The sequence below is a fragment of the Mustela putorius genome, unplaced genomic scaffold (genome assembly GCF_011764305.1).
Source record: "Mustela putorius furo isolate JIRA1106 unplaced genomic scaffold, ASM1176430v1.1 tig00003974_pilon_pilon_pilon, whole genome shotgun sequence".
Lineage (NCBI taxonomy): Eukaryota > Metazoa > Chordata > Mammalia > Carnivora > Mustelidae > Mustela > Mustela putorius.
Window position 1 is genome coordinate 16638237 of NW_025422117.1, and position 21054 is coordinate 16659290.

Sequence of the window (21054 nt, forward strand, 5' to 3'; positions counted from 1 at the left end):
ATGGTGCCTTTTAATGATTATGATGATGACAGTGATAATAGCTAACATTTACAGCTTCCTATGTGCTAAGCTCAGATTTAAATGCTGTATATAAATTACTTTTTTCTTTCTTTCTTTTTTTTTTTTTAAAGATTTTATTTATTTGACAGACAGAGATCACAAGTAGGCAGAGGCAGGCAGAGAGAGAAAGGAGGAAGCAGGCTTCCCGCTGAGCAGGGAGCCCGATGTGGGGCTCCATCCCAGGGCCTTGAGATCATGACCCAAGCTGAAGGCAGACGCTTAACCGACTGAGCCACCCAGGTGCCCCCCAATTTTTATGTTTTTAAGGATCACACTTACCTGTTTAACATTATTCTAAGTTTTATCATCACCATTTTTCCTAAAGATTACTTAATTCTGTGGTCCTGAAAAGATTTAAAAAAACATGTAAATATGTGCGTTTGCCCCATCCCCCAAAAGTAGAGTCCCTGCTAGAAGAACAGAAGGTGCACAGGTGACACGGAAGGATGGGATGTTGCCTCCAGGTACCGTGAGGTTGAGGGAAGGAAGCCGCGTTAATCCAGTTTCACCCATTTTGAAAGTCTGGACCCAATTAGGAGCCATCAGGGAAATCAGAATGTAAGTTTCAGGTTGGAGACATGACATGTTTTAAAGGCAGGCAGTTGAATGATTCCAGCTTATGTGTAACTTTCGGTATAATTCATTTTGTCACCTGCCTGAGCCAAACCGAATTACTTCCTGCTGGTGTTTTTCATCTGTGTTAATGGTTTTGAACATGTAGACCAAACAATTTACTTTTTATACAGAGGCAAACTTTCACAAAATGCCAATATTCAAATCAAGCCGCTTCTCACCTCTCAAAATGGGGTAAAAATCTGAGTGTGTATGTGTGTGTGTAAGTATAAAGCAAATAACTGAACTGGTTGGTTGCAAAGGAAAAAAAAACCTACTAAGTATTTTCAATTAAAACACTAGAGGTAAAGAAATAATAAACATATACCATATGCCTGACGGGATGAGCTGTTATTGGAGGGAAAGTGTAGATTGCTGAAGAGAGCTCTTAGCTAGGGCTGAGAGGGAAACAGGCTCTTGTCCTCAGTTGGCCTTTAATTCTGTGGTTCTTATTTTATTACCATACCTTGGTAACACTGTATATTGTTCTGTGGTATGCGTTAGTGCCTTCAGGAGAATGGGGCTACCACAGAGGTCCATAGTTTTGTCAGTCATTGGGCATCAGAAAGTAGAACCTGGGCTGGAAGGGATTTATCTTGGATCGTTTTCCCCAATAACCACTTGCAGAGATGATCCGAGAAAGTTTGGAATCAGTGTCTCAGCCATGTTGACAAGGACTCCATGGTTCTTAATGTGTGTGGTTTGTGTAGAATCTAAGCTGTTCTTACTTTCTGAATTAGATCTTGGAAGCTACAGGGAGGCCTTCAAGCCTAGCTAGTCTCTGTTTGCCTTCAGGACAAAGTTCAAGGTCTTTTGAAAAGGAGCTTATCAGCTGGCAAGTTCTCACTGCCTCTGTGAAGGGAACTTCCTCACTTCCTGCTTCTTATTCTGCAGAACAAGCTGAGCTCTTTCCACACACCATGGTGTCCGTTACCTCTTCCCTCCCCTGCGTGTCCCCCTTAAATGGAATATCTTTCTTCTTTCCTTTGACTAATACCTTTTCCAACACTACGGCTCAGCTCAGGCTATCACCACCTCCAAAGTGCCCTCCTTGATTGCTTCAGGTTGAGTCAGGCAGCCCTTCCTAGTGTTCCAATAATACCCTGTGTATGCTGCATGCTCCACGTTGTGTTAAAATGATCTCTTTATGTCTCCTCCCACTAAGACTGAACAACGGAAGGACACGTCTTAGTCATCTTTGTGTCTCTATGGCTGGATACATTGTTAATTCTCAATAATATTTATGGACTTTGTGAAAAAAATAGAAAAAAACTTACCCCTGAATTTTCCTGCTGCCATGTATGGGATCATTCAGTGGAGGAGGGGAATGAAATGAGTTTGGGGACTGTCTGTACCCTGCTAGAAATCCTATATGCAGGAACCTGAGATGCTTTTATTTGTACATTGTGGGTCTGGGATTGTTTGCCAGTGCATTTTGGTCAATGGCAGCTGTTGGTGGCTGCGGGATTTTATTGGATTAAATGTCCTTAAAAGCAATGACATGAAGTATTTCTTTGTGCATTGTTAGCCGGTACCTGCTTTTATGTTGTCTTGATTATTTATTATTTATTTATCAGAGAGAGAGATAGAGATAGAGAGAGAACACAAGCAGGCAGGGTGAAAGGTAGAGGCAGAGAGAGAAGCAGCTCCCTCCTGAGCAAGGAGCCCGTTACAGGACTTGATCCCGGGACCCTGGAATCATGACCTGAGCTGAAGGCAGCGAGTTAACCAACTGAGCCACCCAGGCATCCCTTGCTTTCATTTTTGATAATTATTTTCTCTAGTTATTTAAAATAGTTCAGTATCTATTTATATACTGGTCATTCTCAACTCCTATGTTGAGCATATTGGAAATTTGAATGCCAGCAAAGCTTAGAGGTTGTAAATTTTTTACCAGTTTCCAGACTCAGATTTGTAGGTTTTATGTATCATGTAGTTTTCCCTCAGAGACCTAAGTCAAAGCCCAACACCAGATATTTGTTGACTCTGTTAGTGCAAAAACCCCACGGCAGGTACAAAGGCGAATAAGTGATGGACAAGTGGGATGGACAGGACAGAAATACTTGGAAAGGCAAGGGCAAAATAAAGACTGAATAGTAAAACCAGAATAGCCACGCTGTTGGCTGAATGTGTAGCTAGACAAGTGCCATCAAATGAGAGGCATCAAAAGAACGCTGGGCGGGGAGATGTACACACATTCTGGAGAGGAGAGACTCGGTGAGGTCTCGGAGAAATGGGAATGCCGCTTTCAGGCAGAAAGGGGAGAAGAGGGCTTAGCAGATGGTGGAGAAGGAGGTTGGGAGAGCAACATTCTGGAACCTGGAGGTGGTCCGGTGTCGGGGGGAACGGAGGATTTATGGAGGGCCAAGGCCGCAGAGGCAGGGCTTTGAAAGCAGTGTTCTACCACCGAAATGGATCGAGGCAGTTTGCTGGGTAGTGCTTCTCACACTTGAATGCCGCCGCAGGTTCTCCCGGGGCTCTGGTTAAAATGGGGATTCTGATCCAGTTGGTCTGTGTTGCTAATCCATGGACCTCACAGGGAATAGCAAGGGATTGGAGGACGGGGTAAAAAACTGCGAAGATTTAATTGGGAAAATGGTTAATGACATTCTTATTATGTAACCGACTGTTTCAGGGTTTCACATATGAAGGACTTCCAGCTTCCCAAGGTCAGCCGGGGAGTCACGTGATGAAGTCTGTGGCCAGAACGGCATGATGCAGTTCCACGAAGACTAAAAAATTGGGTTAGTCTTTACAAAATATCATCATAAAATATGTATTTTACTGAATGTTAGGCATACTAAAATATCTGGAGGGATTATTTGTTTAATTTAAACTGCGATAACTTCTTTAGTATTTGTCCAAGACATCATTTTTTTTTTTTAAAGATTCAATATATTCATTTATTTGAGAGAGATTGAGAGAGAGCAGGGGGAGTGGCAGGGGGAGGGGGAAGAGAGAGAATCTTAAGCAGACTTCCCGCCAAGTGCAGAGCACAAGGTGGGGCTCAGTCTCTTGACCCTGAGATCACGACCTCAGCTGAAATCAAGAGTCAGATGCTTAACCAACCGAACCACCCAGGCACTGTAGTCATTGTTAGCCAGTTATTTTTTTGCATGTGAAAGGGAGCTCAGCACTGTGTATTTGTTGGGTTAGATCATAACCATGGGTCCCCTTTGAACCAGGGCAGGGCTTAAAAAAACGTGGCTTTACCACAGACCGATGAAATCAACATCTCTGGGGAGGCTGTGTATTAACCTGGGGACTTAGTAATTTTTACAGATTTCCGGGGGATTCAAACGAGCTTCAGGATTGCGATCCACTGGGATAACGGATCGGACTATTTAATGCTGAATTAAAACTCTAGAACTGGGGGTTTTGACTAACATACTATGGGCTTGGCAGGATGAAAACCAGAGTTGGTGCTGAGAGTCAGTCTGGGCTTGGAAGGCAGAATCCCTGGCATCCACCCCCAGGGGGGTTCACCAGGGAAGCTGCAAGCGGAGGTGGGTGGTGGCAGGGGTGTGCAGGAGATGGGGAGCGCTGGTAACTAGGGAAGCAGGCAAGGTAACCAGAGCCATGGGCGTGGGAGTGGGAGCAGTTGCTAAGGAGAGGCAGAAGCATCTTGCCAGATGGTGCCTGACAACTCCATGAAGCTGTTTAACAGGCCAGACTTGCTCTTGCAACAGTCTTACAACTGCCATCCCAGGGAGGTACTTTTTTTTTTTTAATTGAGAGCCAGAGAGAGAATGAGCAGGGGCGGGGTGGGGGGGGGGGAGTAGAGGAAGGAGGAGAGAATCTTAAGCAGTTTCTGCACAGTCCAGAGCTGATGCGGGGCTCAGTCTCAGGACTCTGAGGTCATGCCCTGAGCTAATAGAGAATTGGACGCGTCGCTGACTGAGCCTCCCAGGTCCCCCCCGCACCTCTCCCCACCCCCCACCCCCATGCTGGTACTTTAAAGTCTAGAGCCCTTTGACACAGAGAAGCAGCATGAAGATGAAGTCTGAGGATGGAGAACAAAGAGAAGCTTCCAAGGGGTTCTGTGAAGTGTAAGAGGGGGCGAAAACAGAGAGGAGGAGACCCCAATACAGACTTCCTACTTTCTGGCTCTCCTTAGGGGCACTGAGGTGAAGTCCTCGCTCGCTGCCCGAGGCTGTGCCCCTGTGTGGTCATTCATAAAACACAGATCCTCGTCTCCAGATTCTTGCCCTGTGAGCTGACGGGTGTCAGGCCTTGGCTCACGATATTTCTCAGGTTTTAATGAGCTTCCTGTTGGAAGATATCAAGCTGAGTGATTTTGGTACTGAAACAAGCCTTTCAAAATAAAGTGAAGCTAGCTGCCTTTGTGAAATTCACTTGCTATTTATGCATGTATTTGACAGAGAGACAGCGAGGAAGTAATACAAACAGGGGGAGTGGGAGAGGGAGAAGCAGGCTTCCTGTTGAGCAGGGAGCCCCATGCGGGGCTCGATCCCAGGACCCTGGGATCATGACCTGAGCTGAAGGCAGGCCCTTCATGACTGAGCCACCCAGGTCCCCCACGAAATTGGCTTTTTAGATGTAAACGTCTTATTTCTTAGTTCATATAAGAGTAAGTTGTTCTTATTTTTCCAGGATTTATGGCGGCGATGTTGAAAAATATTCACATTTACTGGCACCAGTACCCCTGAAGTGAGGTCGAGGACCCAGCGCCAGGCGCAGACGTCATCGGCAAGCGTGTGGTGAGGACCAGGGCCCAGCTGAAAGGAGAGGGACAGCATTGCTAGGGAGCGGATGGGACACGCCGCTTCCACTCAGGGGTCTCAGGTAACACACGCAGGCAGAAGCTGAGCTGTGGAGGAGTGAGGCAAACATAAATTATTATCTGCTCTTGGTTTGAGACTGAAATAAGCACAGGCGAGACCCTTCTTATTCTTGGCAAAAAGCTCCCACTCGTAAAATGTGTTTTACACAAGAGTCGCCTGAGCGCTCCTGACATGGGACCCTCGATCTGACATCCTTTATGGCAGGAGAAAAATACCCGTGACTTCGGTTTGGTGGGAGGGTCCTGGCCAGGAGAGGAGCTGTGGCGGTGCCCTGGCCTTGGCTACCTTCTGCCAGGGGTTGCTGGGGGTGGGCTCCGAGGCTGCGAGTGGACCGCGCAGGCTGCAGTGGGGGAGACCATTTCTGATAAAAAAAATTTAAGGATGAGAAGAAAAATGGGGGAGGATTTGTCACACCGTCAGCGTCTGACTTTACTATTAAATGTCAGGCCAACTATAAACTCAGTAGTTCCTCAGCTATGAGGCCTAGCTTTTTTTTTTTTTTTCTTTTTTTTTAAAAGAAAACCTCCCACAGTTGGAAAGAACATAGCCATTTAACACAATTATTTAGGAAGATGTTCCAAAGTTTGGGATAAGTAGCTGTTCTCAGAGAGTAGCGCTTCTGCAGAAAAGGCACAGACAAAGGCAGACAGCCGAAGACCCGCGTTCTCAGACCTCTTCCCTCTGCATGCACTGACTCACCTGTTCTCCTTCTGGAAATGTGTTACTGGGACGAGGTATGAATGATGGATAGGAGTTTGAAGGGTCCTCTCTCCCGAGATCCCTTTTCACAGGAGTCCAGACTTGACCACAGGTCGATTCCGAATCTGACCCTGGGGCTCTTGCCCTGGTGGCTTTCCTTTGCTCTAAGGTGGAAAGTCCTCAAAGGGCAGAGGGGAGGCTGTGGGATCGATTCATGCTGTTTGTTCCAATGCCAGAGTCTTTGTGGATTATTGGATTATCTCGGCTCTCTCGTTTCCCTTCTTGTGTCCTCGGGGAGTTCAATTTTTACTCCCTTCCCAACCCTAGCCCTCCGAGAGGCTGCCATCTTTGACACGTCCAGCAATTTCTCCAATCCTGAAGTGAGACCCTTGAGGAAGAGAGGCTCTTTGGGGTTTCAGGGAGTGTAAAACCCCTGTAATCACAGGCAGATATTTTTGTATATTTTTTAAAGAAGAGGATTGATTAAATTTGTTAGATTCTCAAAAGTTTCTGTGACATCCTCCCCCCTCCCCCATCCCCACCTCTCCACCATGGCGGATCTCCATGATGGCATTGCAGGAAGCAGGGAGCAGCGGGGGACAGATTATTTGGAGTCTCTGGGGCCTTGTTGGTACACAGCTCTCACGGGTCACAGGACCTCCCAGTGCACGGTCATCCATTACTGTCCTTCCACAGTGGCTCTCTGCTGAGTCCACACTCAGCAAAGTGTGAGCCCCTTAATGTGGAGCCTCACAGCCGTCCTGAGGCTCCCAGGATTGATGTCTGAATTATTCAGCACTCTTTTAGCTGCAAGTTGGTTTAAACAGAAGAAATACTTATTGTCTCACATAAATGGGATATTTTTTGGGGGGGGAATGAAGTGGATTTCAGAGGTGATTCAGCTAATATAACCAGGAATGGCTTTTCCCTTTCAACGATAAAGATGGTTACCAAGACTGCAGGCTTCCGTCCTGCTCATTTAATACCCACATTGTGGACACCTTCCTCCTTCCCTCCCTCCCTCATCCGATAGCCCCAGCTTGCGTCCTCGAGAATTCTCTTAACATCGCACCATCCATGTGGTTCCTTGTGGCCATGGGAACGGGGTACGCTGACTGGTTAGCAGGCTTGGGTGATGTACCAGCTTCTGGAGTTGGGAGGGAGCAGTTGGTCCCCTTGTGTGGACATATATGGAAGGAGAATGGGAAAGAGGTGGTTTCGCGAGGAGGCTGGTGCTGTTCCCGAAATGAATGGGAAGGGAGACAGAGTAAAAGCAATGGCTATCTATCATGATAGCCCCCCCCCCCTTTTAAAAGATTTTATTTATTTATTAGAGAGAGAGTGACTGAGAGAGAGAAAGAGAACACAAACTGGTGTGGGGAGAGGCAGAGGAAGAAGCAGACTCCCTGCTGAGCAGAGAGCCCAATGCGGGGCTCCATCCCAGGACCCTGGAATCATGACCTGAGCTGAAGGCAGATGCCTAACCGACTGAGCCACCCAGCTTCCCCTCTCATGATATCCTTCTAATACAAGGAATGGAAGGGGTCTTAGAACATCAGAGCGTTGAGAGACTTACGATTTCCTGAAACTGTATGGGAAAAAAGTCTGGCACGTGTGTAATAGGCACCCCGGCATGGGGAGGCCATCCACAGCTTTTACCAGCTGCTCAGCCAAGAACTGCCAATTGAGGCCTTTCATCTCTCAGATGAGGAAACAGAGGGCTCAGAAACCCTGGGTGACCTGCCCTCTGAGACACGTTGTCCAGCATTCACCAACGGCCCCAGTGTTTCCTGACAGGACACCGGTCGCCGGATACTTTTAAAAACAGGCTTTTCTTCTCCAGCACGTGAGGGGAACACAGCACAGGACCCACCTGTGAGGGGTTGTCACAACACATTTAGGCATATCAGAAGCTCTGAAAACCTCTTTCTGAAGAAATATTTTAAACTCCGTTTAACCCAGAAACCTATTTGAATACTTCTTATTTTCTTGAGCCACCTGGAACACACTTTGGGGAACCTGTGTTCGGGCGCTTTGCCTTCCATTTAGGCCCCGTGGGATCCCGTGGGTACTCGCTGACTATCGAGGACGCTCATTTCCAGTGCCCCGGGGCTCCCTATTTCTTTGGTTCGGTGCAGAGATTCTGGGACACAGTCCCTCTCTAATTTATGGAGGCCTCTCCCCGCTGCAGTCGGCTGCGTTTTATCACACCTTGACTACGGCAGAGCAGTTAGACAAATGCTTCTGGCTCAGTCCAGGAGGGAAAAGAGGGTCACGGGTCAGTGCCAGGCTCTCAGCGGGCCTCTGTGAGCGCCGTGTGCCCGGGACACAGGCAGTGCTCACGGGGCTGTTGTCCGCGCGTTTGTGGGCTGGGAGCCGCCGGTCCTGCCCTCCTTCCCTTCGGGCTCAGCACCCACTTCCTCTCAGACCCCTCCTCCCTCCCGCATCACCCCCTGGGGGCCTTCCGGTGTCCTTTCTCTAGCCCTTTCTCCTTTGCTTGTGTGTTTTCTCAGTCATTACCAAGAATGATGATGATGATGATGATGACAGTCAATATTTACCAGCATCTCTCTTGCGGCCAGGAATGGTTTTGAGCATTTTAGCCGCGTTAATCATTAACTCTTCACAGCAACGTGACGTGCTGGGTGCTATTTGGTCTCACTCTGTAGAGGCAGATGGATATGCCATTTCACACCCAGGGCTTCGTACAGCTCTGAGGACAGGGCAGAGAACAAAACCAACGCACGTCCAAGGTTGGATTTGTTCCCCTTGGGGATGGCTGACGGAGGCGACCCCCAGGGAATACAGTCTCCTGGTGCCCATGAAATAGTCACGGGCACTAAGGACTGTGTGTTCCTCCCCAGAAATGTTCTGCTTTTATCAAATGTGGAAGGATAGGACGTCTTTGACCTAAGAGTGGGCCTAGTGATGGGTGTTTTAGACCCTGATGTGGGGGGAGTTGGAGAGGTGACCTTAGACAAAGGAATTCAGTACCTTCGAATGGGATGGAGCCCCGCATCGGGCTCTCTGCTCAGCAGGGAGTCTGCTTCCTCCCGCTCTCTCTCTGCCTACTTGTGATCCCTGTCTGTCAAATAAAATAAATAAAATCTTAAAAAAAAAAAAAAAAAGAGTCTTCAGAGAGTTGGGTTAAAATGAGGTCTACTGACCCTCATCTAAAGATGGGTCCTAATGCAGCATGACGGGAAATTTGGCCACAGAGACAGACACGCGCAGGGAAGACTAGATGGACAGACACAGGGAGAGGGCATGTAAGGGTGGAGACAGAGGTGGGAATTGTGTTGCCACAGGACGGGGAATGTCTGCGGTTACCAGAGGCTGGAAGAGGCAGGAAGAATCCTTCCCCTGTAGCTTTCGAGAGGAAGCGGGGTCAAGCCACCATCTTGATTTTAGGGCTTCTTGCCTACAGAACTGGAAGACAATACTTTTCTGTTGCCACAAACCCAGTTTGTGGTTCTTTTTTTTTTTTTTTAAAGATTTTATTTATTTATTTGACAGAGATAGATAGCACAAGTAAGCAGAGCAGCAGGCAGAGGGAGGGAGAGAAACAGGCTCTCTGCCGAGCAGGGAACCCAATGCAGGGCTCAATCCCGTGACCCTGGAATCATGACTTGAGCCCAAAGCAGCTGCTTAACCAGCTGAGCCACCCAAGTGCACCCTGTTTGTGGTTCTTTGCTACAGCAGCCCTAGGAAATGAAAAGAAGGGTGGCAGGCAATCACATTTGGTAAGATTTGGGATGCGCCAGGCACCGTGATGAGGGTGCTCATATTAGTGCTTCTTTTTATCTTCCCAGCAGCCATGGGAGGTGGGCATTGTTACTCTAGAGGTTAAGGAATTTCTCGAGGGCATATAATGGGGCCTGGAGGTTCACAAAAGTCAGCTCCTCTGCCACGGCCCTCCGTCCCTGGGGCAGTGGTGAGGGAACTGATGGTTAATCTGGGAGGTTTGTAGTTTGGGGCCACCCTGGGAATTTGGTCTGAGACTTTACTCCTTAACTGTCACAGTGCTCACTGGTCTCTCTTATGTTTCTGTAAAGTTGCTGTCCTCTGCTCCGTCACACTAGTCGGAAAAATCTCTGTTCCATCTCATAAAATTTTCCATCTCCATCTTTACCCATCTCTCTGTGTTTAGGATCTCTTGAATCAGATGCTAGCCTGGGGCAGGTCAGGTGAACTTCAGGAACCATGTAGGAAAAAAAAATTTTGACTTGAGGAGCACAGTGATGAACTATTATTATCATGGGTCTATCGGTTGGTTAGTTTTGGTACGAATCTCTAAACTTCTAAGGGTCCTATTCCAGCTGTTAGAAAAGTCTAACGTGGGATGGAAGAACCTAGGATCATTAGTCTCATTATCTTCGTCAAAAATAATTGGTTTACCGCATGGAGACAGATGCCTTTCTGGAAAGGTGCACAGCAAGTTAAATAGGCATGACCCTCATTTGCATAGACATTTCAATTCATTATTGGCCTTGACATTCCACAGATAGTTTTAGAGTAAAGAGAGCATATACACAATTAAGTAGTGAAATCTGAATTTTAAAAATAATAAAAATAGGGCGCCTGGGTGGCTCAGTGGTTAAGCCGCTGCCTTCGGCTCAGGTCATGATCTCAGGGTCCTGGGATCGAGTCCCGCATCGGGCTCTCTGCTCGGCAGGGAGCCTGCTTCCTCCTCTCTATCTCTCTCTGCCTGCCTCTCTGCCTACTTGTGATTTCTCTCTGTCAAATAAATAAATAAAATCTTTAAAAAAAAATAAAAATAATAGAACTGGGCACCTGGGTGGCTCAGTGGTTTAAAGCCTCTGCCTTTGGCTCAGGTCGTGATCTCAGGGTCCTGGGATCGAGGCCCGCATCGGGCTCTCTGCTCAGTAGGGAGCCTGCTTCCCGCCCCCTCTCTCTGTCTGCCTCTCTGTCTACTTGTGATTTCTGTCTGTCAAATAAATAAATAAAATCTTTAAAAAAAAAATAATAGAACCGAGGGGTAAAATCTGTTTGAGCAGATGTCAGGATAGGAAGAAAATATAAAGTGCACATACGCTGAGTGTATCAGTGTGGGTCTAATCAGAAGAGAAGAACCATAGTCCTTTGAACGCAGAAAGTTTAATATAAGGAATTACTGACTCTAACAGGGAAATGGAGCAATAAGGAGTTGCTGGGGAAGAAGTAAAGAGAATTCTATAGAATAACAGAACGTGGGAGAGGGAATCACCACTATCCCTCAGGCTGAGATCGGGTGGGGGGAGAGCGCCCTTGGATCCAAGAGACCCAGGTCTCCTTCGGAGGGTGCAGCTGTGGCTGACAATAGCAGAGAAGTCAGTGTGGTGCTGTGCTGTTGGAATTTTCTAGAAAGTCACCCTTAGGTATTTGCTGGCAACCTGCGATCTAGGACGCTGGAGAAAGCTGCTCACAGGGAGCTGTCTTGCCACAGAAACTCTGCTACAAATCTGCCCAAAGGGGTGTTGGAAGGGCCGCGGGCTGCTCTGGGATGCGGGCTACTGTGCCCTGCAGGAGTCTGGCAAGGGAGAAGCTGCTTCTGCTGCAGGTGCTGGAGAAGCCACACAAGCTGGGAGAGACCCCTCAAGATGCTGCGAGCCCTGCGGGAGCCTGGAGATTAAACACCAGAACCAGGAAAGAAAATCTTTTTCTCCTGAAATGTCTTTCCAAAGGTTAACGCAGTGCCAGCTGGCAGAGTAAAAACATTTAAAGGGACCATATCCATTTTTACAGAGCAGAAAAAAGCATGGATTTGGAGCTGAGAGGCTGTAAGTGGGTAAGTGTCCTACTGAGTCGTAAGATTCTGAACAGCTTCAATTCTGGTTGCAGCTAATGGATCCAAACATAATTGGCCTGCAAACTGGCACCGAGTTTCCTGGTGGCCAAAGTGAGATGAGCGACATGACTAGTTTTCATTTTTGGGAAGACAAATAATTTCGGCTCTTCAGGAAAGGCAGAATATCTTCTAGAACACAAATTTAGAAGCAATTCCTCATGTGATACCCATTTCTGGAAAGGCACTGGAAGATGGAGGGCACAAAATTCCCAAAGGAACATTCCATCCAAGATGAGTTTCCTATAGTTTTATGGTATCTTCAGTGAGAGCTGAAAACATTACATTTATAAGGAAATCTGACTATTTATCAGACACGGATGTTTAGAAGGTTATCCTATTAAGGAAACGTAGAGGTAGATAAAAATAAAGTCAATTATATTTCTGATGGGAGAAGGAAGTTGAGTACCTAGCAATAGAGTACTAAAAATACCTCCCCTGAGTTGAACACAGCATAATAATATGAAAGCAAAAGAGCTTTTTGATTGGGGCCACTGGAAAATTTTAACCTTGCCATATAGCTTCATAAATATTCAAATAAGAGAATTTGATTTCTAGGATGTAGATACACATCTATATTAGACTCTTGGTATCTTCTTGAAAACTGTGGCTTTCAGAGTTTATTCTCAGACATGCCTCAGATAGTATGATTAGCATACCATTAAACTGAAGAGGCGAGGGAAAGTTTGGTTTCTTCACAGAAGCTTTTGCACTTATGAGACATTCCTGTTTGAATTTCTGTGCCACAGAGAGGCAGATGTTTCTCTAACCTGCCTTAGCTGACTTGACTCTTTCAGGAGGCGAGAGGAGCTATAGTGTGTGTGATCTGAAATCCCCTCAAATAAACTTAGGGACAGAGAAATATTGGTAAGCTTCTTCTGTTAAACATTCTCCACATTAAAATTAAAGAGTTTGTGAAAATTTAAAGTTCTTAGAATATACTCCTTCTGAGGAGACCATGATGAGGTTTGCCATATAAATAGAGTATCTCCGTCACTGCCTGTGGCTCTGGTGCCCAGGATCAGAGACTCCCCTACCTGAGAGAGCTACCAGTTCCCCCTGGAGGGCTACCCAGCAGCCCTCCAGTTAGGGTATAGACATGGGACCTAGGTCCCACCAATCAGACTTTATTCTGGAAGCCAGTAAAGCTGGGGCTGGTGTGGGGCCGTCTTGGCTAGCACAAGGGGAAGAGCATCTAGTTTCTGGAGACCGTTGTGGCAGAGGGTCTGGAGCAGGATGGTGTGCACATGTTGCCAGTGCTGGCTGTGTGGACCTAACTCTCCCGAACCGCAGGGCTGGATGAATTCAATTTGGGCATTTTATTGGTTGCTTAGTCCCTAAGTGTATTGGCGAGGTTTTCTAAAGGTCCTAGGAAGGAACTCATCTCCATTAATTAATTAATTAATTGATTAAAACTATTAGAATTGCTTTCGGGTCACCTAAAAGTAAACTGACATGGGAAGCTACTCGGGGGAAGAGAGGGACAGACTCTCTATTTTGCCATCGCTGCAAGGGAATAGTCATATTTATTATTTTTTTTATTAAAGATTTATTAGAGAGAGAGCATGAGGCGGGGAGGGTCAGAGGGAGAAGCAGACTTCCTGCTCCGCAGGGAGCCTGATGTGGGACTTGATCCTAGGACTTCAGGATCATGACCTGAGTCAAAGGAAGCTGCTTAACCAACTGAACCACCCAGGCACCCAGGAATAGCTATACTTTTTGCATCCTTTATTCAAACATCCTATGCCCTCTTGGTCCCTCTTCCCCTGACCTTTTGAACAATGTGTAGATCCAGGCCCTATGGTAGCTTGGGTCCGCCGTGTTGGTGGTCAGTGCTCCCACAGCTCCTGCTGATTGCATCTTACCGTGTTTGACACACCGACTTGAACACGAAGTATGTGGAGCCCAAACTTTGAATTTAGGGTTCCTGATGATCGGAACTTCTTGTATGATAGAAGTTATAGAGTAGACAGATATGCAGGAAGGAAGATGGAGAGAATGACAGGGTATCTGAAGTCATTTAGTGCCTGAAGCAGAGTGGAAAGTGAGAAGGGTCAGAAGCATGAGAAAAGTAGAAGGTAAGAAAGCAGGCAGTGAAGACAGGCCAGTTTGCCTCTTGCCCTGGTTCTTCTTTGATCCTCTTTATTGTTAACCCAGGGGGCATGGCCCAGTGGGGAGCTGTGGGGGGCAGCCCGCCATGGTGCTCTCTTGCCAAAGATTCAGTTAGTGTCTCATTAGGGTTTTCTTTGTCATGCCATCTCCCTGGCAGAAGTCTTTCAGGGAAAGAAATGAATCTCAGTTAAGGGGACCAAAGGACAGGGCCAGCATCTAGGACTTAATGAGCTACCAAGACCTGGGCTCTGTGACCCTTTGTAGGAATGGCTGGTCTAAGAGGAGGCTCCTGGGAGAAATTGCCCTAAGCAGACTTTGGGAGGAAGACAATTAGAGAAAGCCCTGGAACCAGCCCACCAGTCAAATGGCTGGGCCTGGAGAAGTCATAGCTGTACTGACTTCACTGGGGATCTGGAGGCAGAGACTTAGAGCCTGAAGCCTAAGAGCACATGGTAGCAGAAGGTATCCCATTGTAGTTTTCTTCCTTACTGGATATAATCTCTAAATAATATGTATTTTTGCTGTGGTAAAATATGCATAAGACGCAGTTTACCATTTTTACCATTTTTTGATGTACACGTTAGCGGCGCTAAGCTGTACAACCGTCCCCACCATTCATCGCCAGAATGTCTTCTCCCCAAATCAAAACTCTAACCATTAAATCCTGTCTCCCTATTCTCTCTGCCACCTGGTAGGGTAACCACCATTCTTCTTCCTATCTCTAGGAATTTGAAACCACAGTGGTTACCTCACATAACTGGAATCATGCATTATTTGTCTTTTTATGACCAGCTTATTTTATTTAGTGTTACGATGCTCAAGGTTCATCTGTGTTGTAGCATGGGGTAGCTTGTCCTTGCCCTTTTTTTTTTTAAATTAAATTGATTTATTTATTTTCAGAAAAACAGTATTCATTATTTTTTCACCACACCCAGTGCCCCATGCAATCCGTGCCCTCTATAATACCCACCACCTGGTACCCCGACTTCCCACCCCCCCCGCCACTTCAAACCCCTCAGATTGTTTTTCAGAGTCCATAGTCTCTCATTATTCACCTCCCCTTCCAATTTCCCCCAACTCCCTTCTCCTCTCTATCTCCCCATGTCCTCCATGCTATTTGTTGTGCTCCACAAATAAGTGAAACCATATGATAATTGACTCTCTCTGCTTGACTTATTTCACTCAGCATAATCTCTTCTAGTCCAGTCCATGTTGCTACAAAAGTTGGGTATTCATCCTTTCTGATGGAGGCATAATACTCCATAGTGTATATGGAGCACATCTCCCTTATCCATTCGTCCATTGTCCTTGCCTTTTAAGGCTGAATAATACTCTCTTGTATGTGTATACCATGTTTTGTTCATCCGTTCTTCTGTTGAAGGACATTTTGATTGTTCCCACTTCTTAGCGATTATGAATAGTGCTGCTGTGAACATGAGAACGTAGATTTGTCTGTGTGTCCCTACTTTCAGTTCTTTTGGGGTATATACCCAGGAGTAGAATTGCTGGGTCATGTAAGAATTCTGTATTTAAATTTTTTTATATTTAATTTTTTGAGGAACCATCACAGGGTTCCTAAATAATATATTTTTAAAAGATTTTACTTATTTCTTTGAGAGAGAAAGCATGGGGGAGGAGAGTGAGAGGAAGAGGGAGAAACAGACTCCCCACTGAACAGTAGGCTCAAGGTAGGGCTCGATCCCAGGACTGTGGGATCATGATCTGAGCTGAAGGCAGACACTTAACTAACTGAGCCAGCCAGGCACCTCTCTCTCTCTCTCTCTCTCTCTCTCTCTCTATATATATATATATATATATATATATATATATATAACAGTATGTATTTTTTAAAAAAGATTTTATTTATTTATTTGACAGATCACAGTAGGCAGAGAGGGGGAAGCAGGCTCCCGGCTGAGCAGAGAGAGCGATGCAGGGCTCGATCATGACCTGAGCTGAAGGCAGAGGCTTTAACCCATCAAGCCACCCAGGCGCCCCCTAAATAATATTTTAAATTAACCTTCTTGTTAAGGAAAATTTAAATGCAATAAAATAGAAGGCAGAGTACAATAATTCTCTTGTGTAGCACATTTGGTTTCAATAGTTGTTTACTTTCAATAGTTGTTTACTCATTAACTTATTGAGTAGTTGAGTATCTAATGATGAATCAGACATGATTCCCGTCAGCTGAGGTGACCCCAGGTGGTGGCAAGGGCAGGTATGCAGCTCTAGGACCCTCCTCTGGGGGCACGGCTGGCTGACAGCCCCGGGTGTCATTCCGCAGTGAGTGGGCTGCTGTTAGCATGGCGTGCGTACTGTTGCTGACTGTGATGTGCCTGGACTCCTCCAACAGTGACTTTCTCTCAAGGACTTTCCATCAGCCTCATCAGATCTTTCTTAGAACTCTGTGGTTTCCCCTGGTAAATCTCTTACATATCCAATCCTGTCTGTTTCTTGGAGGACCTGAGCCAATTTATTTAAGACTTTACTTAAGTTTTGGGTCTTTTTCATATCTCAGAAATGCAAACAATTTAAACTTCAAGAGGCCTCATTCCTTCTTAAATATTTTCTCCAGCCCCAGCTGCCAGGCATCTCTCTCTGGCCATCTTTTTCTGTACGTTGAAATCATTTTGGCCTTTCTCCATTCACTGAACTTATTTTCCACCATTCACCCAGTGTATGTGTCCTGCTCGCGTGGAGGAGTTAGTCCCTCCTTACAGTAAGAATCTTGGGACTTATCTTTCTTGCCCACGTTTGCTTATTAAGGTATACCCCAAGTGAAGATGATTTCCTATCTAAAGTGGGTTTCTGAAATTAGCCTTTAAAACATGTGTTTTTCAGCCCCACTACACATGAATGTAGATGGATGAAGAAAATGGTTTAAGTGTCGTGGCTGCTGGGATGGCTCTGTCTCCTGGGTAGTGTGAGTACCGGGGGCGCGGATATCAGACTTGATCTGTGGCTGGAGCGGGCAATGGTGGTGTTGGTGGTGGGTGAGCAGAAAGCAGAAAGCCCAGCTAGGATCCTACTTGCTGCAGTTGCTCGGAGGCGGTGAGGTGGGGGAGGGGGTGGGAAGTAGGTGTGGAGAGGAGTGGAAGTAGCCGTGCTCAAGAAGGCCTCAATATGAAAAAGAATCATTGTCCTCAAAAGACCTGATGCTTAGGTGCCAGCCACTGTTCTCAGTGCTTTCCATGCAGCTCCATGAATCCACACAACAGGCAATGATTCTTGCTCCATTTTCCAGAGGAGGAGAGTGAGGCACAGAGTGAGAGACAGGGCAGCTGGTCAAGGTCTAATGCTAGTGAGGGGTAGGGTCAGGACTCCGGCTGGCTCCCGACTGTGTGTTCATACCCTTTCTCTCCCACTCCCACCACCGTGGCTCAGGCCTGTGAACTGGATGTGGGTGCTAGAGAGAAGGATGGTCAAAGTTCATCAGTCTAGAACCTGGCACACTAATCTTTCCATTTGACCTCAAATGCAGAGATAGTGGTATCATTACTAATGCTTACTCTAATAGAAAAGACAATATTCAATATTTATAGCAAGCTGATGCCATTTATTTAAGCAGATGCAATCCCTGACGTGCGGGTTATCTATCTGTTGCAATACCACATGCAGAGAAATGATGGGTATTCCTGCACCGAACCTTCATGAATCTTTCTGTGCTCCCATCCCATACTGCTCATAACTCACTCAACCTTTTTCTTTCTGAATCGTAATAAAATGTCTTCACTATAATGTGTCATCTTTACCTGCAATTAAAACAGAATAAGGATAGATGAGTCAAACGGTACATTTTCATTCTTTTCCAGTCCTCATCTCTGTGAGCTCTGGAATAAAATAACAAAAATGACAAGAGAGAGTTGAAATATATCTGTGGATTGATTTCTGTGTCCTATTTCTAAAGCAAGCAAGCAAGTGTTCATATTAAAGTAGATTTCCTTTCCGAAAATGTACAACTTCTTAAAAGACTGGAAGTTATTGACATACAATTGCTTATAAGTGTAAAATCATTTTAAAAGTAAAAAAAGACTTCCCATTTAGAAATTTCCTCGGCTATTCCTTCAAAGTCTTATTTATTCTCCCTGAAAGCACTCAGCAAACCACGAATGCAATAAAGAGCAAATGTCCTAAATGCAAGATGGAATCAGGGCGACAGCTATTAGTCTGGGATATGTGATATATTGACTCGATGTATAATGTAAGCTATTTGTTTTCTTTATTTACAATCACTTAAGTCTAATTGCTTTAGAAGATAAAAGGTAATTTTTGATTTATGCAGAAAACCTGGGGGAAAAGCTTCTGAGCATTTTAACCTGGTGGAGAGAGAGTAAAAGAGAACTTATTTTTTTCAAAAGATTTTATGTATTTATTTATTTGTCAGAGAGAGAGAGAGAGAGAAAGCATAAGCAGGCAGAGGCAGAGAGAGAAGCAGGCTCCCTGCTGAGCAAGGAATCCCACACGGGACTTGATCCCAGGATCCTGGGATCATGACCTGAGCTGAAGGCAGCAGCTTAACCGACTGAGCCACCCAGGCATCCCAAGGGTGAGAGAATCTGAAGCAGGCTCCACACCTAACCCAGAGCCAGTGTGGGGCTGGATCTCAGGACCCTGATACCACAATCTGGGCTGAAATCAAGAGTTGGGTGCTTAACAGACTGAGCCACCCAGGGGGCCCGGAACATTTTAAAAGATATTCACAGCTAGGCTCTGAGTGCCTCCTGGAAGAAGTTCCACCCCGTGTGACAGTGTCTCTCCAGTTATTACATTGTCATTGCTGCCCTGTTCCATATGGGACCATAGCTATTGCTGTTGCTTTCTAGGAGGTGAGGCCCTGTGCTATGGCACTGACCCTACTCAGCGGGCTGGATGGTGGGACGCAGAGCCTTCTCCAGGAGGGTGGGGGAAATGCAGCTGGCTTACTTGAGGGACTGGGCTCTCTGTTCCAGCTTCTCCCACTTAGAGCCATGCTCCGCATATCATGACGGAAACCAGTAGTCCTTGGGCCCCATGTGAAGGTGTGTTAACTTCTTCCTCCCGCCTGTCAGCTTGGCTCTGAGCTTGGTAATGATGACTCAGAGGCATTTGGTTCCCTGTCGTGGAGAACAGGTGATGCTTCTGGTTATGCACAGGTGCTCTTCCTGGAGCAGTGGCCTCCTGCTGCCTCTGAGCCTCTCGGGCCCTCCCCCGTCCTGGGGTTCAGTGCCCTGGGTGGGGGGGAGACGCCAAGCCCTTAGCTGGTACTACTGGTGGGTGGAGGGAGCCATGGCTGCTCACAGAGACTCTGATGCCCATGTCTACTGAGTCCTCTGCGTCGGCTTGCTGGGAAATCTTTACGGATCATTTTGGAGATGCTTTACGGGCACAGAGCATCCCAGGCCCTCCTCCTCCTCTTCACCACCATCATCTTCATTAAGTGCCCAATCCTGGGTGATTTTTTGTTTGATACTGAATCAAAAATTAAACAGCCTAGATTTCCTCTGCGTAGGATTATAACTTAGGGTAAACACCATTGCCAAAGGGATGGGCACAAATTTATAAATATGACAGAGGAAACAAACTTGGTAGCAGCCAGCATGGGTGGACCCCGACTGGCATATCAGAAGGAGATCTGTAGGTGACACGCGGCTCTCAGGGAAAAGGAAGTAGTTTGCCTTTCTTGGGTTAGTATTTCATGGGGACAGGGACAGCAGAGCTCCCCTTCGCTGAGTCTCAGTGGTCAAAGAGAGTGTGGGGGTGGTAGGTGTTCCAGGGTTCTCTGTGCTCAGTTTTATGGAGTGGGGTCATGAGGTGACTGAGTTCCAGCCACTGGTACTGGAGGTGGGTGGAGGGAGCCACGGCTGGGAATGAAACCAGTTTCAGACTCAAACCTGCGTTGGAATCACAGCCCTGGGACCAGCTGTAAGATCTGGGGCAAATCATGCAACCGGTAATTCTCAGCCTCATTTTATTGGTCTGTAAAATGGGAATAATAACATCTCTTTTGCCTGATGTATCTGAGATCCCTGGCCTGTAGCACAAAGAGCAGTTTCTGTTATCTTGGTACATTCTGTGTACCAAGGCAATAACGACATCCGGAGGACCCACAAGAAAAATTCTGGAGTATTGGATTTCACCATGAATCTGCATTTCTTATGAGGTGGCATGGCCCTGAGTTAAAATTCTAGGTTTTTGTGCTATAAGAAGATCCACAGGGGCCCCTGGGTGGCTCAGTGGGTTAAGCCTCTGCCTTTGGCTCAGGTCATGATTTCAGGGTCTCTGCTCGGCAGGGAGCCTGCTTCCCTCCCTCTCTCTCTGCCTCCCTCTCTGTCTACTTGTGATCTCTGTCAAATAAATAAATAAAATCTTAAAAAAGAAAAAGATCCACAATCTAAAGAAGATGGAACTTTTTTTTTTTTTTTTTCTTTTAAAAGCTCTCGAAACCCTGTAAGGAGAGGCAAAGAAATCGACATTATTTCACACTAGCTTTTCTGGCCAGTGGCTTTGGAGATGGTGGGTGAGATAGGGATCTAAGCTGCGGGTAAGCTTCAGCTCTCAGCCCTGTGTCTCCGTATGCTGCCTGCTAATGCTAAGCCACAGCTTCCTTTTTTCTAAGTTTCCACATGTTTCCTCTGTAGCTGCAAGGCTGTCCAGGCTGCAGGAAGGAGCCCCTGGGGTCCAGACATGGGCTGAGCTCTGTCCTGGCCCCACTCCATTCCAACTTGGCACGAGGAGAGAAGGACATGTCTTCGGAGCAGAACAGATGAAAAGCGCACGATTTCTGATTCAGAAAACCCTGGAGCTAGAGGTTCTCAGATGTTCCTGCTCCGTGATCCTCTTCCGTTCTCTTCTTGCCCGGCACACAAGAAAACCATGAGGAGTAGTGGGCAGAGAGCGCCCAGGAGACCTGAGTTTGAGTTCTGTGTAATCTTGGGTTCCCAC

General features: G+C 46.5%; 1 long non-coding RNA gene across 3 annotated transcripts in view; it reads left to right on the forward strand.

Annotated features, from left to right (window-relative positions):
• The first annotated feature begins 3305 nt into the window (after window positions 1–3305).
• The window catches only part of LOC101689705, a 112690-nt gene continuing 94941 nt past the window's right edge, over window positions 3306–21054 (forward strand). For all 3 annotated transcript variants that reach the window (XR_006604055.1, XR_006604053.1, XR_006604054.1), the window contains exons 1-2: window positions 3306–3416; window positions 5287–5478. This is a non-coding gene — a long non-coding RNA (uncharacterized LOC101689705). The remainder of the gene's footprint in view (window positions 3417–5286; window positions 5479–21054) is intronic.